The 24,936-nt window shown below is 30.9% G+C and overlaps 1 pseudogene; it reads right to left on the reverse strand.

Annotated features, from left to right (window-relative positions):
* Positions 1-23,035: 23,035 nt before the first annotated feature.
* The window catches only part of LOC107153025, a 4,763-nt pseudogene continuing 2,862 nt past the window's right edge, over positions 23,036-24,936 (reverse strand).

Here is a 24,936-nt window from a genome sequence, read left to right on the forward strand (position 1 = left end):
ATAAACCCTCTCAGTCATCTGACACTATGACTATATCCAGCCCATGACACTGGCCTATTCTTATCTATCTTATAAGAACATGGCCAGAAGAAAAAAAAAATTGGAGAATCAGATGGTGTCTAGACTCCTTAACATGAATCTGACTGAACAGGAGAGATCACCTTTGGGGAAGTATAATTTGATTATTAATTTGTTTGAACATTGCTCTTTCCATAAAAAAATTTAAACATATACTCATATAAGTTGTTCAGAATACCGTAATGTTATGTTTTAAAAAATTTTAATGTTAGCACCTTTCAAACCTACATAAATGTGTAGAACATTGTATCAAACACAGTTATCTAAGATTATCAAGATTATCAAGATTTGTCTGTGCAACATGGCTCATACATATAATCCCAGCAGCCTGGGAGGCTGAGACAGAAGGAAAGCAAGTTCCAAGTCACCTTTATCAATTTAGTGAGGCCCTAAGCAACCTAGTGAGACCCTGTCTCAAAATAAAAAGGGCTAGAGATGTGTCTCAGTGATTAAGTGTGCCCAGATTCAATCCCTGATACAAAAAAATAAAATAAAATAAAATAAAATAAGGGAAAGAAAAATTAAGATTTTGCCAGCCAACTCTCATTGACTTATTTTTCCCTGAAGAATTTCAAGGAAAATACCTAACATCATTTATCTATAAGTATTTTGCATTTCATCTCTAAAAAATGTGAAATTTTATTTATTTATAACATCTTTGTGTCGATAACAACATCTAATAAATTAAAAAAATATATTCCTTGGTTTTATCTAATACCAAAACCATATTCAGATTTCCATTATAATCTCAAATTATTAATTTCACTTGACTTGTTTGAAATAAAATTCAAATTTTCTCCACAAAATGTGCTCAATTGTGTTTCTTATGCCTTGTTTAATTTAGAACAGAGGCCACTTAATTTTGTTGCCATGACATTTACTGAATTTACTAACATTAGTGATTCAGAATGACCAACATTCTGAATAAGATGGTTTGCTTCTTTATTACAATGTTTAACTTGCTTTTCTGTCCTTCATACTTTCTATCAATCACATGAAAGGGCTAAAGGCTTGATTTGATTCAAATAATATTTGAAATTGTCTGATTTGATATGACAATAATTTACAGCTATAAATCAAGTACTGCTTATGTCAAAAATGGAGTAAGTCATTTTTTTTTTTTGAGAAACTATGGTCCTTGATTCCTTTATCTGGAAAATATTTAAATATCAATATTTGTGCTGTTGTATGTGTATGTGTGTATGTGTATGTATATACACACACACATATATGTATATGCATACACTCATAGTGCATAGTTTTGTGTAAATTTAGATATTAATAAATTGAATTAAAAAATTAAAGATAACTTCAGAATAAGACTTAGAGTATTAGTTATAAAGATGGAATTGTAGAGTCAAAGGAGAAGTTATAATGGTAGTGTCATATACTTAGAAAACTTTTACAGATGCAAAGTTTAATTAATTGATTTATTTATTGCAGTGTGGGGAATTGAACCCAGGGCCTTTTGCAAGCTAGGCAAGCATTTTACCATTGAGCCACATCCAGATAGAGTTAAATTTATAGTTATGGTTGGACTAATAGTTATAGCTATATGGTTATAATTATCATAGAAGTATAATACTGGCATGGTAATAGACTAATAGTTATATCAATAATTATAGAACCAGAGATATGATGTTATAGTTACATGGTTATAGGGATTGAACCTTAGTTAAATTGTTAGAAATGGAGTTATAGGTTTATATTTAAAGAATTATAGTAATACTTTTAAAGTTACAGTATTACAGTAATAGTTGTACTGTTGTAGTTATATTCTATTTTAATGAGTGTTACAGTTATAGTTGTAATGTTACAGTTATAATTGTATGGTTAATCATTTTACTGTTTTATTTGCAGTGACAATCTCTTAATTATATTGGTAATTATAATTTTAATTATATAAAGTTAGATCACTATGGTAGTACTAATGATCCAGTATTGTACTATAGTTACATTTATAGTTCTATAGTTATAGTTGCAATGTTAGTTTTATAATTGTAGTGTAGTGTGTTATAGTTTCAATATAATGTTCTGTGATTGTGTTATAGACTTATAATTGTTATTATGGTTGTAGTGTTTCATTATTGCATTAAGGTTATAGGTACATTGTTAACATTATGAAGCTGATATTGTTATCATTGGTTTGATTTAGAAGTAGTATTATAGTTAAAATTGTAGTGTTACAGTTATACTGCTTTAGTTACAATGTTATAGTTAGAGTTGTTATATTATTATACATTTTAACATAGTTATAGAGTTTTAGTTATACTTAGTGTTTCAATTATAGAATCATTGGATTGTTAAAAGTTTATCATTTTAGTTAAGGAATAACAATTCTTAGTAAGTATTAATAGTTACAGAATTATATATATATTATTATAGATCTGTGTTCACAGTTATAGTTTTTATCCTGTAGTTGTTGGTATACTGCTAGTATAAAAAACATAATGATAGAGATATTGTTATGTAATTATTAATAAAGATATAGTATTAATATTATATTGATGATGATATACTTATAGAATTATAATTATTATAATGGTATAGTTGTACTATTATAATTATATTTTTATAGTTTCATTTCAACTTGATGATTGTAGTGCTAATAGTTTGATTATAGTTACAATGTTATTGTTATAGTTATATTGTGATAGTCAAACTTTTTATGTTGTATACCTTAGTGTTAGAGGGTTACACTTATAGTATTATGATTGTCAAGTTTAATTATAGTTATAGAGTTCTGGGTTTATTTATAATGTTTTAGACATAATTAAAATGGTTTATATGTATAATTATAATGGTATAGTTATACTTTTGCAGTTATAATTATAGTTAGAGCAATATTGGAGTGTAGATAGATCATAGTGATTGCACTTTTATTATAATTATCATTATAGCTATATTGTTATACTATAAGATGCTTTAATGTTATACTATAGGGCTATATTCACAGTAGATATATTAATGAAATTATAATATTATGTTTTCACTGTTATAGTAATATTTAGCTTATTAAACCATAGTCTTACTGCTCCATCATAGTTAGGTTATCATTATGTTTTATATGCATTAATTATAAATCTAGTACTAGTCTTTAGTTTTAATGCTATAATTAGAATTATAGTTATCATATATAATTTCAGTGCTATAGTTATTTCACAGTGTTAGAAGTGTAGTGATAATGATAATGTTATAAAGTTATAGGGTTATTGCTCCAGTTATACACAGAAAGCTATTGTAGTTATCATGTTCTCGATTAATGATAGCTATAATATTAACATTATAGCACAATACTATGATTATAGGATTGTAATTATAGAAATATAATTATAAATCTCTAACATGAAATCTGTGTTAGTATTAGAGGTTATTGCTGAAGTAATAATGATAATGTTATACTAACAATGTTATAGAGTTATATTTATATTAATTAATACAGTTACATTTTATATCAAGCAACAATTCTATAATAATAGTTAAAGTGATAAGGTCATGATGATACTGATATAATTATGGGTATGGTAATAGCAATATATTTATACTGTTAGTGTTATAGTTTAGTGTTACATTATGCAAACAGTGATTCTTATTGTATTATATTTATATAATACTACAAATAGTGGGAACATAATATATTGTTATAAATATAAACTTTATATATGATTATAATGCTATAATTTTGATCTTAGTATATATTGAGAGTTAGTAAATTCATCATAAGTTTATTCTATAGTGATAGAGGTATTAATAAAATTAAAATAATTTTGATATAGTAATAATTCTATAACGATAGTTATAGAGTGAAAGAATTATAATTTAATATTTCCCATTATAGATTATAATTCTAACCATCATGCTATAATTATTTTATAGTGAAATTTACTCTTATCAAGTTATTATTAAGAACTCTAGTTATTTATTCTTATAATGCTATAGCTGTGGTATACTGCTATATATATAGTGAAATTATAATATTTATAGCAATAATGTAAAAATTGTAATGACATAAGTATCACTGTCATTAGTGTTATGCCTATAGTTATATTGTTAAAGTTTTATTTTTATATTATATATTTCAATTACAATTTTTTTCCAGTATATTTAGTTATTTATAGTTACATGGTTAGTGATATAGTATTCTAAAGTTATATTTACAGAATTTGTTTACAGTATTGGAGTTTAGCATTATAATTATATCACTGTCATCATAATTGTGATAATAGAATTATAGTTCAAGTATTATAATTCTAGCATAAGAATTATAATTCTAGTGGTATAGTTGTAGATCAAGTATATCATACTGCTAATAATGAAATTATTTTTAACATTATATTTATAGATTATTACTATATTATTATAATAAAAATTATCATATTGAACTATTATTCCTATAGTTAGAGTGTTAGTGCTATAGTTATAGTGGTAGTGTAATAATTCCTGTGTTATATATACTGTTACAGTTATAGTGATTGTATTATCATATCTATAAGGTTATTGTTAATTTAAATTATAATTATTTTAGAATCTTAAGCCTCCAATCTAGTTATAGGTATACTTATAGTTTTATTGTCATTATTATGTACTTACAGTCATTATATAATGATAATGCTACAATTTTAGTTATAGTGATACATTTTAGTTATCATATTATTGTTATAGTGCTACAGTTCTTGTGTTATATATGTAGATATATTTATGGTATTTATGATGTAGTTTCTCTTACAAATTTTAGGGATAATTGTTTAGAGATAATGACATTTTAAAAAATATTATGTTACTTTCAATTGACAGATAGTTGTTATACATATTCATGAGGTAAAGGGTGATACTTTGATACATGTATACAATATGTATGTATACATGTATACAATGATCTGATCAGTGTGATTGGCACAACCCATTATCTCAAACATCTATTATGTCCATGTACTAGAAACATTTCCAAATCCTCTCTGCCACCTATTTTTAAAAACACAGTTTTCATCAACCATGGCTACCCTATTATGCTATAAAACATTTAGAAGATAGTATTTTTATCCAGGTATATCACACATATGCCATCCTGTTTACATGCCTTCCTTCCCTACATACTTCCCAGGCTCTGGTAAGTATTATTCTGTTCAATTGCTTTGGGAACAATGTTTCTTCCATATATAAATGAAAACATATGGCATTTCTATTTCTGTTCTATTTATATTACTGCAAATAACAAAAATATCATTGTTTCTTGATAGATAAGCAATATTCCATTATGTGTGTGTATAGTAGTATATATATATATATATATTTTAAATACATGACAGCAGAATGCATTACAATTCTTATTACACATATAGAGCACAGAGTATATAGTATATAGAGTATGTTCATGCCAATTCATGCATTTATGCATGTACTTTGTTCTTTTTTTGCATTAAAATTCTTATTATTTTCATATCTCTGTTTGTATGTAAAGTATTTTGACACCCAATTTGAATCTTCATACATGTACTTTGGATAATGATGTCCATCAATTTCCACCATCCTTGCTAATCCCCTGCCCCCTCCCTTTCTCTCCCACCCATTTTCCCTATCTAGAATTCATCTAATCCTCCCATGCTCCCTGTCCCTACCCCACTATGAGTCAGCCTCCTTATATCAGAGAAAACAGTCAGCATTTGTTTTATTGGGATTGGCTAACTTCACTTAGCATTATTTTCTCCAGCGCCATCCATTTAACTACAAATTTCATTCTTATATTCTCTTTTAATGCTGAGTAAAATTCCATTTTGCATATATGCTACATTGTTTTTAATCCATTCATCCACTGAAGGGCATCTAGTTTGGCTCCACAGTTTAGCTATTGTGAATTGTGCTGCTATAAACATTGATATGGCTATGTCCCTGTAATATGCTGTTTTTAAGTCATTTGTGTATAAACTAAGGATTAGGATAGCTGGGTAAAATGGTGGTTCCATTCCCAAATTTCCAAGGAATCTCCATACTGCTTTCCATATTGGCTGCACCAATTTGCAGTCCTACCAGCAATGTATGAATATACCTTTTTCCCCACATCCTTGCCAACACTTATTGTTGTTTGTCTTCATGATAGCTGCTGGAGTGAGATTACATCTCAGAGTAGTTTTGATTTGCATTTCTCTGATTGCTAGAGATGATGAGCATTTTTTCATATATTTGTTGATTGATTATATATCCTCTTCTAAGAAGTATCTGTTCAGGTCCTTGGCCCATTTGTTGATTGGTTTATTTATTTATTTATTTTTATTTATTTTTATTTTTTGGTGCTTAGCTGTTTGAGTTCTTTATATACCTTAGAGATTAGTGTTCTATCTGATGTGTGAGGGGTAAAAATTTTCTCCAAGGATGTAGGCTCTCTGTTCACCTCACAGATTGTTTCTTTGGCTGAGAAGAGACTTTTTAGTTTGATTCCATCTCATTTATTGATTCTTGGTTTTAATTCTTGTGCTATAGGAGTCTTATTAAGGAAGTTGGGGCCTAATCCCACATGATGAAGATTAGGGCCTACCTTTTTTTTCTATTAGACACAGGGTCTGTGGTTTAATTCCTAAGTCCTTGATCCACTTTGAGTTGAGTTTTGTGCATGGTGAGAGATAGGTGTTCAATTTCATTTTGTTGCATATGGATTTCCAGTTTTCTCAGTACCATTTGTTGAAGATGCTATCTTTTTTTCCAGTGCATGTTTTTGGCACCTTTGTCTAATATAAGATAATTGTAACTTTGTGGCTCAATCTCTGTGTCCTCTATTCTGCAACATTGGTCTACCAGTCTGTTTTGGTGCCAATACCATGCTGTGTTTGTTACTATTGCTCTGTAGTCTAGTTTAAGTTCTGGTATAGTGATGCCACCTTATTCACTCTTCCTGCTTAGGATTTCTTTTGCTATTCTGGGTCTCTTATTTTCTCCAGATGAATTTCATGATTGCTTTTTCTATTTCTACGAGGAATGCCATTGGGATTTTAATTGAAATTGCATTAAATCTGTACAGTGCTTTTGGTAGTATGGTCATTTTGATAACATTAATTCTGCCTATCCATGAGCAAGGTAGATCTTTCCATCTTCTAAGGTCTTCCTTGATTTCTCTCTTTAGAGTTCTGTAGTTTTCATTGTATAGATCTTTCATCTCTTTCGTTAAGTTGATTCTCAAGTATCTTATTTTTTAGAGGTTATTATGAATCAGGTAGTTTTCCTCATTTCCCTCTCAGAGGCTTTCACTGAGATACATAAATGGCTTTGATTTATGGGTATTGATTTCATATCCTGCTACATTGCTAAATTCATTTACTAGTTCTAGAAGTTTTCTGGGTGGTGGAGTTTTTTGGGTCTTCTAGGAATAGAATCATACTGTCAACAAATAGTGCTAATTTAAGTTCTTCTTTTCCTATACATACCCCTTTAATTTATTTTGTCTGTCTAATTGCTCTGGCCAGTGTTTCAAGAACTATGTTGAATAGAAGTGGTGAAAGAGGGCATCCCTGTCTTGTTCCAGTTTTTAGAGGGATCACCTTCAATTTTTCTCTGTTTGGAATGATGCTGGCCTGAGGCTTAGCATAGATAGCCTTTATGATGTTGAGATGTGTTCCTGTTATCCCTAGTTTTTCTCGTGATTTGAACATAAAGGGGTGCTGTATTTTGTCAAATGCTTTTTCTGCGACTATTGAGATATGATCGTATGATTCTTATCTTTAAGTCTATTGATGTGATGAATTACATTTATTGATTTCCATATGTTGAACCAACCTTGCATCTCTGGGATGAATCCCATTTGATCATGGTGCACAATCTTTTTGATATGATTTTCTATTCGATTTGCCAGAATTTTATTGAGAATTTTTGCATCTATGTTCTTTGGAGATATTCATTTTCTTTCATCGATATGTCTTTGCCTGGTTTTGGGATCAGGGTGATATTGGCCTCATAGAATGAGTTTGGAATTACTGCCTCTTTTTCTATTTCCTGAAATAAATTGAAGAGTATTGGTATTAGGTCTTCTTTAAAGGTCTTGTAGAACTCAGCTGTGTATCCATCTGGTCCTGGGCTTTCCGTGGTTGGTAAGATTCTGATGGCTTCTTCTATTTCCTCACTTGATATTGGTCTGTTTAAGTTGTATATATCTTCCTGACTCAATCTGTGCAAATCATATGACTTAAGAAATTTGTCGATGCCTTCAATGTCTTCTATTTTATTGGAGTATAAGATTTCAAAATAATTTCTAATTATCCTCTGTATTTCTGTAATGTCTGTTATGATATTTCCTTTTTCATCACATATACTGGTAATTTGAGTTCTCTCTTTTTTCTCTTCATTAGTATGGCTAAAGGTCTGTCAATTTTATTTATTTTTTCAAAGAACCAACTTTTGTCAATTTTTTCAATTATTTATTTTGTTTCCATTTCATTGATTTCAGCTCTAATATAAATTATTTCTTGCTTTCTACTGATTTTGCTGCTGATTTGTTCTTCTTTTTCTAGGCCTTGAGATGTAGTGTGAGGTCATTTATTTGTTGAATTTTTCTTCTTTTATAGAATGAACTCCATGCAATGAATTTTCCTCTTAGTATTGCTTTCATAGTGTCCCATAGATTTTTATATGTTGTGTCTGTGTTCTCATTTACCTCTAAGAATTTTTTGAATCTCCTCCTTGATGTCTTGTTTGACCCATTGTTCATTCAGTAGCATATTGTTTAGTCTCCCGGTGATGGAAATTTTTATTTTTTATTTTGTCATTGATTTCCAATTTTATTCCATTATGATCTGATAAAATGCATGGTAGTATCTCTACTTTTTTTGTATTTGCTATGAGTTGCTTTGTGGCATAGTATATGGTCTATTTTAAAGAAGGATCTATGTGCTGCTGATAAGAAAGTGTACCCACTTGATGCAGGTTGAAATATTCTATATACGTCAATTAAGTCTAAGTTATTGATTGTGTTATTGTATTCTATAGTTTCTTTTTTAAAGATTTTTTTTTGGTTAGACACAATACCTTTATTTTATTTATTTATTTTTATGTGATGCTGCGGATCAAACCCAGGGCCTCATGCTTGCTAGGCGAGCGCTGTACCGCTGAGCCACAACCTCAGCCCCTATAGTTTCTTTATTCAACTTCTATTTGGAAGATCTATCCAGTGGTGAGAGAGGTGTGTTAAAAATCCCACAAGATTATTGTGTTTTGGTCGTTTTGACTCTTGAACTTGAGAAGAGTTTGATGAACATAGCTGCACCATTGTTTGGGGCATAAATATTTATGATTGTTATGTCTTATTGGTGCATGATTCCCTTGAGCAGTATGTAATGTCCATCTTTATCCCTTTTGATTAACTTTGGCTTGAAGTCTACTTTATTTTATATGAATATGAAAACCCCTGCTTGCTTCCACAGTGGTATGATGTTTCCCAACCATTCACCTTCAGTCTGTGTATGTCTTTTCCTATCAAATGAGTCTCCTCGAGGCAGCATATTATTGGGTCTTTTTTAATCCAATCTGCTAGTCTATGTGTTTTGATTGGTAATTTTAAGTAATTAAGATTCATGGTTATTATTGAGACATGGTTTTTATGTCCAGCCATATTTTTTTTATTGGAGTATAATTTTATTTTTGTTACTTAACTTGACTTGGTTTTCCTCTTTGATTAGTTTTTCCTTTAGTGTACTACCTCTCTCTGCTGATTCTCATTGTTGTTTTTCATTTCCTCTTTATGAAATATTTTTCCAAGGATGTTTTGTAGTGCCAGTTTTCTAGCTATAAATTCTTTTAACTTTTGTTTATCATGGAAGGTTTTTATTTCATCTTCAAATCTAAAGTTTAATGTTGCTGGATACAAGATTCTTGGTTGGCACCCATTATTTTTAAGAGCTTGGAATATGTTGTTTTAGGATCTTCTAGCTTTCAGGGTCTGTGTTGAAAATTTGCTGTTATCCTAATTGGTTACCCCTATGTGTAATCTGATTTCTTTCTCATGTGGCTTTAAATTTCTTTCCTTATTCTGTATGTTGGGCATTTTCATTGTAATGTGCCTTGATGTGGATCTCTTGTGGTTTTGTACATTCGGTATCCTGTAGGCTTCTTGAATTTGGATTTCCAGTTCATTCTTCATATTAGGAAAGTTTTCTAATATTATTTCATTGAATACATTGTTATTCCTTTGGTTTAGATCTCTATGCCTTCCTCTATCCCAATAACTCTTTTTTAACACTTTATTTTTTAGTTGTGGGTGGACACAACACCTTTATTTTATTTTTATGTGGTGCTAGGGTTCGAACCCAGTGCCTCACACATGCTAGGCAAATGTTCTACCTTTGAGCCAATCCCAGCCCCTCCCAGCCCTTCCCAATAACTCTTACATTTGGTCTTTTTTATTCTATCCCATATTTCTTGAATGTTCTGCTCATGGTTTATTATCATTTTTCCTGTGTGTTCTATGTTCTTTTCAAGATGATATATTTTATCTTCATTGTCTGATGTCCTATCTTCTAAGTGGTCTACTCTGTTGGTGATGCTTTCATTTGAGTTTTTAATTTGGTTTATTATTTCTTTCATTTCAAGGATTTCTTTTTTTTATAACCCCTATCTTCCTGTTGAGGTGATCTTTTGCTTTTTGCATTTGTTTATGTAGCTCATTGTCGAAGTGATCTTTCACTGTCTGTATTTGTTCTGTTATGTCTTCATTGAGATCCCAAAACATCTTACCCATGTATATCCTGACATCTTTCTCTGTCATTTTTTTCTGCCAATGCTTCTAATGATGTGTTGTCTTTATTTGTTTGTAGTACTTTCTTCCCTTGTTTTTTCATATTGCTCATGTGTCTTCCTTTCCAGCTCTGTGTATCTGGTGTGATATTTTTTTTACCCTATAGATTTGTAGTGCTCTTGTAGGGTTCCAAGATCTCTCCTGCTCAAATGGAGATTCAATCTGATAGCTACACCCTCCAAAAAATGGAGAGAAAGTTTTTTCCAAGATGAAGTTGGTCTGCTTCCAGTGCCGGGGTATCTGGTGAGGTGGAGGGAGCTGGGTAATGGCCTTGTGCTATTGATAGGTAGCAACCCAGTGACCTGCATGAGAGGGGAGCATTGTCTGGAGTTCTGCAGAGGTACTAATAGGTCATTTCTGCTAAGCCACTTGTGAGTTCTGCATTAACTAGAACTGCTGGCTTTGGGTCCAGAGTCCAGAGACTTACTTGAACACAGAGGCTCTCATTTCTGCGCGGGTGATCGCAGCGCTGGTGATTTCTGCGAAAATCCGTTGTATAGGGATCTTCTCACACTCTCTGAGATGTTGTATTACATCTAGGAGAGACCTTGTGGAGAAGCTACCTGTGTGCTTTCTTGGTTTCATGCCACAGAGCAGCCAGAAACAGGACTTCCTCTATTCTGCCATCTTGGATCTGTATAGTAGTATATTTACCCTTTCATCCATTGATGAACATCCAGGTTGATTTCATATCTTAGAGAGTGTATGTAGTATTGAAATCGATATTCAGATGGCTGATTTTAAAATTACAATACTCATTTTAATCCCGCTACACAAGTATTGGAATTGTGGGATCATACATTAGTTTAATTTCTATTTTTTATAGGAAACTGCGTACTGTTTTCCATAAAGGCTCTACTAATTTACCTTTCTACCACAAGTGTATAAGAGTTCCCATTTCTTCATTGCCTTACCAGCATTGTTTTTTTGTATTTTTTTTCTAACTGGGGTGGGATATCATTGCCATTTTGATTTGCAATTCTCTGATGATTAGTGATATTGAGCACTTTTTAAAAAATAACTTTTGGATATTTGTATACCATCTTTTGAGAGATGTCCAACATGTTTTTTTGCCCATTTTAAAATCAGATATATTTTTGGTGTTTAGTCCCTTATATATTTTGGAAATTAATCTCTCTTCACATAAAGAGTTTACAGATATTTTCTACTGTACTGTAAATTTGTCATCTTCACTCACTTAATTGTTTCCTTTGATATTTTATGTAATACTTTGTCACTTTTTTTTAGTTTTATGTGAAACAATTTATCAATTTTTGCTGGGAATTATTTTTTTTTTATACTTGGCATTGAACCCAGGGATTGTTACCAGTTGAGCTACATCCCAGCTCCTCAAGTCCTTTTTAGGTATTATTATTATTATCATCATCATCATCATCATCATCATCATTATTTTTATTATTATTATTATTTTATGAGATGGGGCCTCACTAAATTGCAGAAGCTGGTCTTGAACTTGGGATGCTCCTGCCCCAGCCTTCCAAGTCTCTGGGATTACAAGCATATCCCACCATTCCTGACTCAATTTTTTTTTTTCGTTTGGGGTCACAGTAAAAAAAACTTTGCTAAGACAGTATTTTCCTACCATTTATTTCTATATGTTCTACAATTTGGGCTACAAAGTTTTTGTGTTCTATTTTGAGTTTTTTTTATTTAGTTTAAAAACTAAAAAACTATTATAACATGAAAAAAACTATTATAACATGAAAAAAAAAACTATTATAACACTAATTTCAGGTCAAATAAGAATAGTTTTTTCCTCTGGAGAAATTTACTTTTGCTTCTGGGAAATCCCTGGGGCACTTGTAATCTCTAATTACCTAAATTCAGTTATGGAATTTGAGATGATTTGGTACTGTGTTCCCCTCACTGAAAGGGAAGGATTATTTCCTTTGTAGGATGGGCATCTTTATAGTCTTATTATAAAACATGGGAAATTTGCCATAGTGCTGTCTCCTTGATTAGATTTAATTCTATTTTTTTAAAAATTATTTTTACTTTTAGAGCTTTGTAATTATGCATACTAATGGAGTTTATTTTGGCATATTTATCAATGTATATAATATAATTTTCTCCATTTCAATCCTCAGTACTACCCTCTTTTTATAGATATTTAACTATTTATTTACTTAGTACCAGGGATTGAATCCAGGGGCACTCAACCACTGAGCCTCAGCCCCATCTCTATTTTGTATTTTATTTAGAGACAGGGTCTCATTGCGTTGCTTAGCACATCCCCTTTGCTGAGGTTGGTTTTGAAGTTGAGATCTTCCTGTATCATCCTCCCAAGCCACTAGGATTATAGGCATGTGCTACTGTGCCCAGCATACTACCCTCTTTTTGTCCTCTTTAGCTATGTGAACTTCCTACAGTCTTTTCTCAATATGTTTGCCACTTATATCTCTTAGAATCATAGGTCTTATAACATTGAGTTCCCATTTCCTTCCAGATCTTAGATACATAAGTATTTACCATTATTGTTGTTGTTATTGTTATTTTTTATTATTTTGCTCACATATGCTTTTCAACAGGTTTTTATAATAATGTGCCCATCTTTTCTAGATTTCTTTCTATATTGGACTTTTAGAACACATATTACAAACACTATCACTAATATCTGTATATTAGTAGATAAAACGATATATTCTTTTTTGGGGGCGGGTACTGTGGATTGAACATTCAGGGACACTCAACCACTGAGCCACATCCCCAGCCCTATTTTGTATTTTATTTAAAGACAGGGTCTCCTTGAGTTGCTGAATGCCTAGCTGTTGCTGAGGCTGGCTTTGAATTTGCAATCCTCAGCCTCCTGAGCCACTGAAGTTATAGGCATGTTCCACCATGCCTGGCTTCTATACCTTTTTTATTGAGAAGACTCTGCATTAGAGAACATTCTTACTGTCAGTCAAGCATGTTCCATATAAATTTCACCTACTAATACAAATTAATCCCCTGTAGCTACATTGAAAATATTTGCACAATTGCCTGTAAAGTACTTGCAAACTGCTTTACTATAAGGTTGAAATGATTGTAACAAAAACTCAAACTTATTATTTCCTATCATATAAAATAATTTTTTCTAATATATAGAAACCCCAAATATTTATATTTAGTGATGGTATAGGAATTCTGAGATTTCTAGGTAAATGTGCTCTTTTCACATGGTTTTATTGCAATTCCAATACATGGCTTCTATTCTGGGGTGAAAAGTGACTACTCAAGTTTCACTTATTAAATCTATATTCTAGCCATCTATAAAAAGAAAAAGAGGGGCTGGAGTTATGGCTCAGTGTAGAGCACTTGCCTGGGCATGTGTGAGGTACTGGGTTCAATGCTCAGCACCACATAAAAATAAAAAAAAATAAATAAAATAAATAAATAAATAAATAAAATAAAAGATAAGGACACCTCTTTACCTTTGTGGAAAGTTTCCAGAAAGTACACATACAAATTCTCATTAACCACGTTTTCAAAAAACTGGTTGTATGGCTAAATTTACTTAGAATACAGTATTTTAGGGAGTCATGTGTCCAAATAAAATTGTTATTTGTATTCCTCAGAAAAAAGAAGAATGAATATTGGAATATGATAAAGTATCCTTGCCACAGTAATTGATCTGTTCCTCTGCCATTCCTTACTATATTATCTCTATATTTACATGAGAAATATCCCATATTATGTAATGCCTTTTTCATCAATCTAATTGTTAGTTACTTGACCTCTTTTACATGCCTAGTTCTGTATTCTGTACAAGGAAAAATTACTCAATAAATATGTATGAACTGCCTAGTTTGAAATGTATAGTTTTCTCACTTCATCAATAGAAGCTAATATTATTTCATTGGTTTGCACTAAAAAATAAGGGATCCATCTACATTTTATTTTTTATGCTTCATGGCATATTAAGGACAAAGTCATGGATCAGAGTTGTATTATTATTCAAAAAGTAATCAATAAAATCACAAGGAACCAATTGTTTGTTTGCTTACTAATGCCATTCATTTGTATTCATTTTTCACAAAAGTATTCCTAACGATATTTAAATACTTTTTAAATTTCAAATAGATAATGCCACATCTGGTTGTGCTTCTTTTGTTCAACTACCATAACTAAGAAAATAGAGGACTATAAATCATAGACTTTATCTTGGATGAGTTTATCTGTGAGTTCATTGCAGGGAAAATAACATTTTCATTCTCCCAAATTTAAATTTTCCCAAATTTAAATTTTATGTATACATTCATAGTTTTGTGATTATAAAGGCCTTTAATACACAGGGTTGTTGAAAATAAGAAATTCTGTGCAGTACATTAGCTGGTTATAATTTATTTATGATTGAGTTCAATGTTTTGTAAAATAATGTCACTTAAAACCTTCTTTCTATATCTGATTTTAACACCTAGTATTTGATTTCTTATGAAATGCATTATTCTGTTTATTCTGTTTACTAGTGTGAGTTAGTAATATAATTAATAATTTTCAGAGTTAATAAATTACTTGTGTCTGGTAAACTGTTTGCTTTTACAGGTACTTTCTAGGAGGAATAACTAAATCTGAAAGTACAATTATAATCCTGACAATTTTAGACAGCAAATTAAATCTGTGTGCATCATTTGCAATTTTCTATTTAAGCAGTTACCTTCTTCATTTAGAGAGAGACCAATCTTGTTGTGTTGTTTTCATAAAGATACGAATCATTTTTAATTATTCATTCAAACTTAAAAATGTTATTGGCATATAATCCCCTTTTTCTGCAATGGGAGGTTATCTTATGAATAGAGATAATGATGCAAAAACTTTTGTTTCAATAACACTTTAACACAAAGTACTCGTATTATACTTGTGGTTCACTTTTTTATGGCAGTAGTCTTCCACTTTGGCCTCAACACCATTTATGACAGTTTTTCAGGTTAGAAATTCCTTTGAAGTAGTACTGTTATTTTCCAGGCTCCATACCTCTGACTAAATTTCCAACATACACAATTTCATGATAAATAAATAACTTAATGGTATGAATATGCATAAATATGCATTAAATTTTAGGTCATCTTGAATATCTTTGTATACTTAATAAAAACTGCTTTCAATATTTACCTAATCCATCATTTAGAAGCTTTGTAAGTAACATACTTTGATGAAATAATTATTTAACTTAATCATCTACCTATTCTAATTCAATACTTTAAAATGTATTCTTTGCATAAAAATGTAACTTCCAATTGCTTCCATAGTACTAGAATCAGGGAAACATCATATCAGTAAATAAAAATTAACATCAATATTGAATATACATCCCTCCCCATTATCTAATCTATAACCATAAATATTATTTTACTTGCTTAATATTTACTATTTTGTTTTCTTTCTCTGGTCTTTGTATACCTTGTTTCCATTCTTCTTCATTCATATTTTCTACAGAATTAGATCTAGATGATTCCTCTTGTAGGAATCTCAATAATCTTTCCTTGATATTTCAGTTCTGTATTTCCACCTTATACTTCACTTAACACTTATACTGTATTGTGCTTCCTTATTTATCTCTAGGATCCATTAAAATACAAATTCCCTGAAATTCATGACATTTATTCATCATCTTTACCTTAAGTATATCTAGAACCTAATATGCATCTTGAGTATTATAGGAACCCAATAAATAAATGTTACTAATTATCTGAATATTTACTACTGAAAAATTAACAATTGGGTCAATATTTTAATCATTATGTCATTAATATGTATATAATTCTTGGATACTAAAAGCATATCTTCATAAAATATTCAGTTAGTATTTTTGTCATCATATTTTTATGGTATATAATCAGGGTATTATTCTTAATCACATTTCATGGATTAGAAGGGAAGGTAAAAATTTAAGTTATTTGATAATGAGCTTAGAATGGGTAGTTCATATTATAGTACTAAATCTAAATAAGTAGCATATTTTAAATTCATTACATATGAAACTGTACAAATAGGTGCTAATAAAATTTGAAAATAGATATATTCATTTTATTGATTAGGATATTTTATATATTAGCTAAATATACATATATTACTGAAAGTCTAAATTACTCAAAATATTTTATATAACATTTTGTCTAGCCATTTTGTTTATAAGCTTTATTGGAGTATATTTGATACCCAAAATATTGTCCATATTTAATTTTATGCATTCTGACGACATTGACAAATGTATACTCTCTGTGAGTCCATTAGTGAAATCAAGGTAGTAAATATATCCATATCCCTCCCAAACATTCTTTTATTGTGTTCTTTTGTGTGTGTGTGTGTGTGTGTGTTTTGAAGGGGGAGGGAAATAAGAGAACTTACATTTATTCAGTTAACATATTATAAAATGAATAACACTATTAAAAACTGTAGGTACTACATTGTGCAGCATTGTCTGAGAACTATTCTTCTTGCATACTGAAATTTATAGGCATTTTGTAGCAAATAATTCCCCATTTCTTCCTCCCTCTAATCCATGGTAACTACCAATTTATTCTCTGGTTTTATGCAATTTACTCTTTTAGATACCTCAATGAAAAGCAATCATGTGATGTTTATCTTTTTTTGATGGCTTATTTTACTTAGCATAAGTATTCCAGATTCATCCATGGTGTCTCAAATGTCAGGATTTCCTTCTTTGTAAAATTTAATAATATTATATTTTATGCATATACCACCATTTTAGTCTATTAATCTCTTTATCTGAGAATGGACATTTGTGTCATTTCTCTTATCTATTATGAATCATGCTTCAATAAAAGTTTGGAGTGTAGCTATCTCTTTGATATTCTGATTTCAAGTATTTTGCATATATACCCAGAAGCAGTAACCAGTACTCTTTTCCATAGCAGGTGCATTCACACTAACAGTATATAAGGGTTAAAATTTTGTCTACATCCTTCCCAACACTTGTTATTTCTTTCCTTTTTTTATATCTCATTATGGCTTTGATCTACACTTCTCTGGTAATTAGTAATGTTGAGCATCCTTTCATATACCTGGTGGACATCTGTATAACTTTGGAGAAATACAAAGACTAATAAATATTTTTACACATATTTCAATCAAGTTCTTTTTCTTTTGCTACTGAGTTTAAAAACTTCTTATATATTTTGGAGATTAACCCATTAATAATGGGAGAAATATCTGAACAAGTTTTATGTAATAAGTTGTTACCATTTGGTCTTATTATTATCAGCAGAAGATTTCAGTATCTTATAACTGGCCCTTGGGATTAAGTCAGAAGCTTAGATCAATTCAGTATGAATGTAAAATAATCATTATTTGTTTCTATTGTGTCACTATTTTTCCTGGTAAAAATTTGACCATACATCTGCATTAAATTACTAACTATAAAATTTACATTAAGCCATACATATGATGTTAGGTTATATTTCTAATTTGACAAGAAATGTATTTTAAGAATGTTGCAGTGTTGGTTAGGAATTGCTTTCCACTGTGCCTTAAGTCATCTTATATACCCCCACTTTCTTTTCTCAAGTACCTCAACATTATCTGACCAAACTCTATGGTAAAGTTCCTACCTAAATAACATCCTATCGTTCCATGATTATAAGACTTATACTGTTTTAGCTAGTGACCATATTATGCAGTACATTCAAAGATCTGGAAATCAAATCAATAGGTCTTCAGAAAAAAATATAGTAATGCATCTAAAGCATTCCATTAGGATAGCTATATTTTAAAATTGACTCTTTCAAGTTGATATTTATAGTCATGGTTGCTGTTGAATTGATCCTTGTAAAAATAATCCATTACTGCTTATGGACAGGGACCATAAATAGGAGCCAAAAATCTCCCTGTAGATATTATATTTCTTGATGATTATATTTTTATAACATTGGTGACCATAACATTAAGTGTATTTTAATGTGAATTGCTGGTGTCAATAATTCTTCTGTGATAGTTTTATAGTAGAATGTTTTATTATGTATGTTCATATAAATACAATAGTTTTAATAGTCTTTACTTGTGTTTGGCAGGGTTTATGTAAGAGTTTCATGATTTAGTGGTTTGGAATTAAATAACGTTTTGAGTCTGATGTTTTATCTGTGGAGATCTTGAGGTAATAAATATACTCTGAAAATTTTCCATGGGAATAAATCAGAGAAAATTAATATGATATTTGTTGAATGTTCTATTTAGGTGATAATTTTGACAATATTTTATAAAGCTCTTAAATTTTTTCCTGAAAATATGTTAAAAAGAATCTATTTCCTGTAGGTATCCTAGAGACAGATGCTACTGCTTTGGTTTTGATTCCCTTCAAAGATGTTTCTAAAAATAATCCTCCAAAAAACTAGTTGTGATCTACAAATCTTGCTTTAAAAATAAGTATGTTGGACTCATTTTATATTCCAGTTTATAGAAATCTGATGTGTCACTTCAGGATGAACCAAATGCATGATTATTATAATCTTATGAAAATATAGAAAAAATATGTTTAAGAGATAACTAATTTTACAGGAGAAACAATATGCTGGTTAGATTAAGAAAGAAAAACAGAACAAAATCTTATATGATTTAATTATGAAAACATGCATAAGTAATTAAACTGTTTTACTGAAAAAAAAAACACTGAGGCCAAGAAAAGGAAAATACTTTGTTATTAACAGAATCATCTATCCAGAGACTTCACAGAAAGCTTATATTGTGTTCTGGTCCATGAAGTTAATGTGAATATCCATACTATTCAGAATACTATCAAATCTTTTTTTTTCAATTGAAATTGAATTTATTTTAAGTGGTCCATAAAAGCATAAAAATTATACATATAAATGGCATAATGGGATATTTCAATATATGTATGATTTTATATCAGGTTCAATCATATTAAACCTCTTTCATCAAACAATTTGTAGTAGGGAAATTTGTAAGCCCTGTTATGATAAGAGGATGATGGGAACCATAGATATTTATTTAGAGGACAGATTTTTTTGAAACACCTTTACTAAAATATAATTCATATGGAGTTGAGCAAATATCATGACATTTGATTTTAGAATATTTCATCTTCCCCCCAAATACCACAATCTTTGGCCTTTACCCTCATTTCCTCAACCTCTTCAGTCCTAGAAAAATATAAATTTACTCTCAGTCTCTATAGAGTTGTCTATTATGTAAATTTCATATAAACACAATCATGAAGTTTATTATCCTTTCTGACTGGCTTCTTTCACTTAATATTAAAAGCCCATCCATGTCGTAGCATTTTAGAGTGATTATAAATTATAAATTAAATAATTGACTATTTGTATAGATATATTACAACTCTATACAATTTGTATAGATAATTACAAAATTGTAATATATCTGTTGCTTAACATATCTTTTTGGATATCAAGAATACTATAAACATTCCTATACAAGTGTTTGTATAATAATAATAATTTTATTTCTCTTGGTTATGTACCTAGGAAAGAAATTTCTGGATTATATTGTAATTTTGTTTAAAGTCTGAGGAACTGACAGTTGGGCTTCCTTTAAAATGGTTGTATTATTTATATTCCTACCAGAAATTTTCTGCATCCATGTCAATATTTGTTATTATTAGTAGGTATAAGGTGGTGTTCCATTGTGTGTGTGTGTGTGTGTGTGTGTGTGTGTGTGTGTGTGTGGTTATTTTTTGGAAAAGGCAGTACCAGGGATTGAACCTAGGGGCTCTTGGCCACTGAGCCACATCCCCAGCCCTATTTTGTATTTAATTTCAAGACAGGGTCTCACTGAGTTGCTTTGTGCCTCGCAGTTTCTGAGACTGGCTTTGAACTGGTGATCCTCCTGCCTCAGACTCCTGAACTGGTAGGATTACAGGCGTGCACCACCATGCCCAGCTCCAGTGTGTTTTTGATGCACATGTGATAATTATCTTTTCATGTTCTTATTGTCCATTTGTGTATTTTTCTTGGAAAAAAATGTCTATTAATTATCTGATTATCTTTTCATATATATGATTTATAATATTTCCTCCTATTTTTTGGTTGTCTTTTCATTTTTTTTGGTGGAATTTGGAGCCCAGAGGGTTGTAATTTTGATATCATCTTGCATATGAATTCTTTCTTCTGTTGCTTTTGTTTATAGTGTTATATCTAAGAAAATTTTGCATAGTTCAAGATCTATCATCCTAGAATTGTATGGCTTTAGAGGTTATATTTGTCATCCATTTTAATTCTTGTATATCATTTAAAGTAGGAGTCTATTACAGTTTGGATATGAGCTGTCCCCTGAAAGCTCACGTGTAAAAAAGTGCAGGAATGTTCAGAGGTGATATGATTGCATTATAAGAAGTATAACATAATTAGTGAATTTATCCATTTTGTGGATTAATGATTTGAAAAGACTACTATTCTGAGTGGTGACTGTAAGCAGGTAGAGTGTGACTGGAGGAAGTAGGTCACCGGGGATGTTCCCCCCACCTTCCTGGTTGTGATGTCCTGATCAGTTTTCTTTTACTTTCTTTTACTTCACCCTCTGCCACTATATTCTGCCTCATCTTGGTCCCAGAGGTGTAGAATTAGCCAACTATGGACTGAAGCTCTGGAATTTTGTGACAAAGTAACTTTTCCTCTTCTAAGTTGTTCTTGTCAGGTCTTAGGGTCATAGGGAGAAAAAGCTGACTAAAACTGTCCATCTTAATTATTTTGCATGTGGATATAGAATTGTATCAGCAAATTTGGAGCAAATAATTGAATTTTCTTGGCAACCATTTTTAAAATCAATTGTCCATGAACATGAGCATTCATTTCTGAGTGCTCAATTCTGTTCCATTGCCCTACATGTCTATCCTTATGAAATCAAAGTACCAAATTGTCTTCATTAATGTCACTTTGCAAGAAATTTTGAAATCGGATAATTTATTTACTTAAAAATGCAGTGTGTGTTTTAGTAGTGATTGCATTGAACCTGAAGTTAACTTGGAGAGTATTAGTATTTTAACAGTATTAATTTTTCAAACTAATTAGCATTCAATTGCATTCTATTTATTTTGATTTTCATTAATGTTTTTCAAAAATGTTTTGTAGTTTTCATAGTATTAATTTTGCATTTCTTTTGTTAAATTTATTTCTAAGTATTTTAACTTTTGGTGCTATTATAAATGGAATTAATTTTTAACTTCATTTTTGAATCATTGCTGTCAATTTTGTATCTTTTAACATTGCTATAATTGCATATCTAATAATTTTAATATATTCCTTATAATTTTTAATAATTTGATTCTAAAATTAATATAGAAATACAAGGGACAGAGAATAGTAAAAACAATCTTGAAGAGTTTGGCCTTATTTTGCAGTACAGAAATCATTTGGAAGCATTTTGGGATAAACATCATCAAAGTAGAGGCTCTGTCAAATCCACACTGCATCGCAGCTTGGTCCATTGAAGAAGTCACACCTGGGACACAAAAGATGCTTCTACATTTTTACCTCCTCTTTTATGATAGAGTCCTTTCCATATTTCTCATCAATTTTATTAGGTTAAAACACCACATACTGGCTTCCTCCAAATGAATTCCTAAGTCTGGAGTTTGATTAGAAGTTTATGCCCACATAAACCAAATGCTTGGTTCTGTTGTGTGGGCCCTACCATAATACTTAACACCACAAAATGTAGTTATAGGGAAAAACATAAGGATATTGTCCCAAACTATGAAATATTCAATTTAGAATCTCCTTAATGTCAAGAAGGCACACAAATTTTATGAATCCATCTCTTGGGCAGTAGAAGCACACAACTTCAAAGACTACACTGAGTAAAAGATACAAATACTGTACAAAGTTCACTATATTGGTATGACAATGTTTGTTTGAAACTTTCATTAGAAAAAAAGCCAGATCAGTGAAATTGAAGAGAATATGGTAACTGGCTAATTCTGAATAACCATTCCATGAAAACAAGTTAATATGTGATATTAGAAAGATGAAGAGGAACTATATTTACTGTCACTGTGCTCTTCGATCTCTGTATTTTGATTACAAAACAGGCCTTATAATATTGATTTCATATAATATGTGTTATCAAATTTTAAATTCATCCAAATTAGACATTAACATGTACTGCTCTTAGCCTTCCCTGTTGATGTCATTTTCCTTGCACTTCATTTCCTCAAATCAGTCTCAGATTCTGTCATCCTGAGATATCTGACTAGATATCTTTAATTTCATGACAGATTGTCCCAAAGTGAGTTGTGTCATCATATATGTGGGAGATAAAGATCTGGCTCTCTTTTCCCAAATCTTTTGCTACAAGAAGGTGACTGATGCTAACAGATTTCTGTATAATTGGTTCCAAGAGCTCCAATGCTGGTCTGATTTGTTTTTCACATTCCTTAGTTTCCACAGTTGTACTAATGATAGCAATGGTCTTCCCTCGTGTTGTCACATTATGTGCAGAGGAGGTCATGCAGACATAGATATTTGATTTTCTATTGACATGGTTCTGTAGAATAATTATCTGACAGCAGTTGGCATCTTTGGTGTTCTTGATGGGGAGGCTGAAAGTATGCATAGAACTCTGGTCAGCTGGCCTGCTTTTTCTACCAGATCATTTACATAGCTGGAGTCATAAATTAGCTGCTAACAGTGAGCAATCTCTCCTTCAGACTTTACAACAACCTCTTTTCCATTTTGCATGACAGTTTCTTAGAATTTGTTTATTCAACGTCTAAGTACCTCCATAAATATCACTCAGCCTTGCAAATCCTTGTGGCAGTTCTCCAAGGCCATAGAGCAGATAAAGGTATGAGTTTTTGCCATATCTTGCCAAAGACTCACTATAATGTTTATTTCTATTAATGGTTTCACAACATGTTTGATCTAAGTAGTCATCATTTCTGTAAAGTATAGGAGTATGACCAGTAAAATCTATAATGTCTTGGCCCAAATCAGATTTCTAATACAAATCTTGAATTATGGTGTTCTTAGGATCAATACTTTCAAAAGTTCTAGGATTTTTTTCATCAAAGTTGGCAACATATACTAGGAATTTTCTGAAGTGACATTTTTCAAATGGTTCCATTAAGCTAGACACCAGGGCTTCTGTTTCAGTGGAAATAACTAAAATGTATGTTTTCCTCCTTTATACACAAAGCTTCCTTGGGTCACTTTGAAATCCAGATAGCGAGTCACTTCTGTACAAAGCAGCATATTAACCAGCTGATCATTAACCATGAGGAACTTGGAAATTAAGTCAACATTCCAGTCTCTTCCTCTCCCCATTGATGCTGATACTGATTCAGTGGTGTTATAGAAGCAGTTTACCCCCCATAATGTGGGTTTTGATGCATGTGAAGAACTTTTTTTCCATTCACTGACATTATACTGGACAGAATACATGCAAAAACCCTAAGGAAACAGAAAGGTGCTCAGGCCGTTTGGGACCCTAAGGAACCAGGAATACTGGAAAAGAGGTAAAATGGAGCTGACTATGAGGCAAAGAAAGAGAACAGCTGGGCAGGGAGGGGAGGGCTGGTACCAGGACAAATTTTGTGGACTGATTTCACTCATTTTCATCTTAGAGATATATAATTGATTTTCTTTAAGTAAGATAAACTCATCTGCATAACTTATTATTTGCATGTCTAACTGCCCTGCTAGACTCTCCTGTGAAATGTTGAATAGAGGTTGTAAAAAGGGATATCCTTAGCTTGTGCCTGACTTTAGGGGAGTGACATGTAAACTTACATGATAAAGTATGACTATTAAGTTGTAGACATAATAATGAACCTTATCAGGTTGAGAATATTGCTTTTTATTTCTGGTTCATTGACTTTTTTTCATGAGGGATTACTGAATTTGTCAAGTGTACATTTTACACCCATTGCAATAGTATTTTGGTCCTTTTTCTCCCAGTTGCTATGGTATATTACACCAATGATTTGAAATGTTAAAATAACCTTGAATTTTTAAAATAGAACCCAATTGCTTGTGGTATGTAATATGTGTGTGTATATATACATATACATATACATATATGTATATATATATATATATATATATATATATATATATATATATATACATACAGACACATACACTCATATATAT

This window comes from Marmota marmota, unplaced genomic scaffold (assembly GCF_001458135.2).
Source record: "Marmota marmota marmota unplaced genomic scaffold, marMar, whole genome shotgun sequence".
Taxonomy (NCBI): domain Eukaryota; kingdom Metazoa; phylum Chordata; class Mammalia; order Rodentia; family Sciuridae; genus Marmota; species Marmota marmota.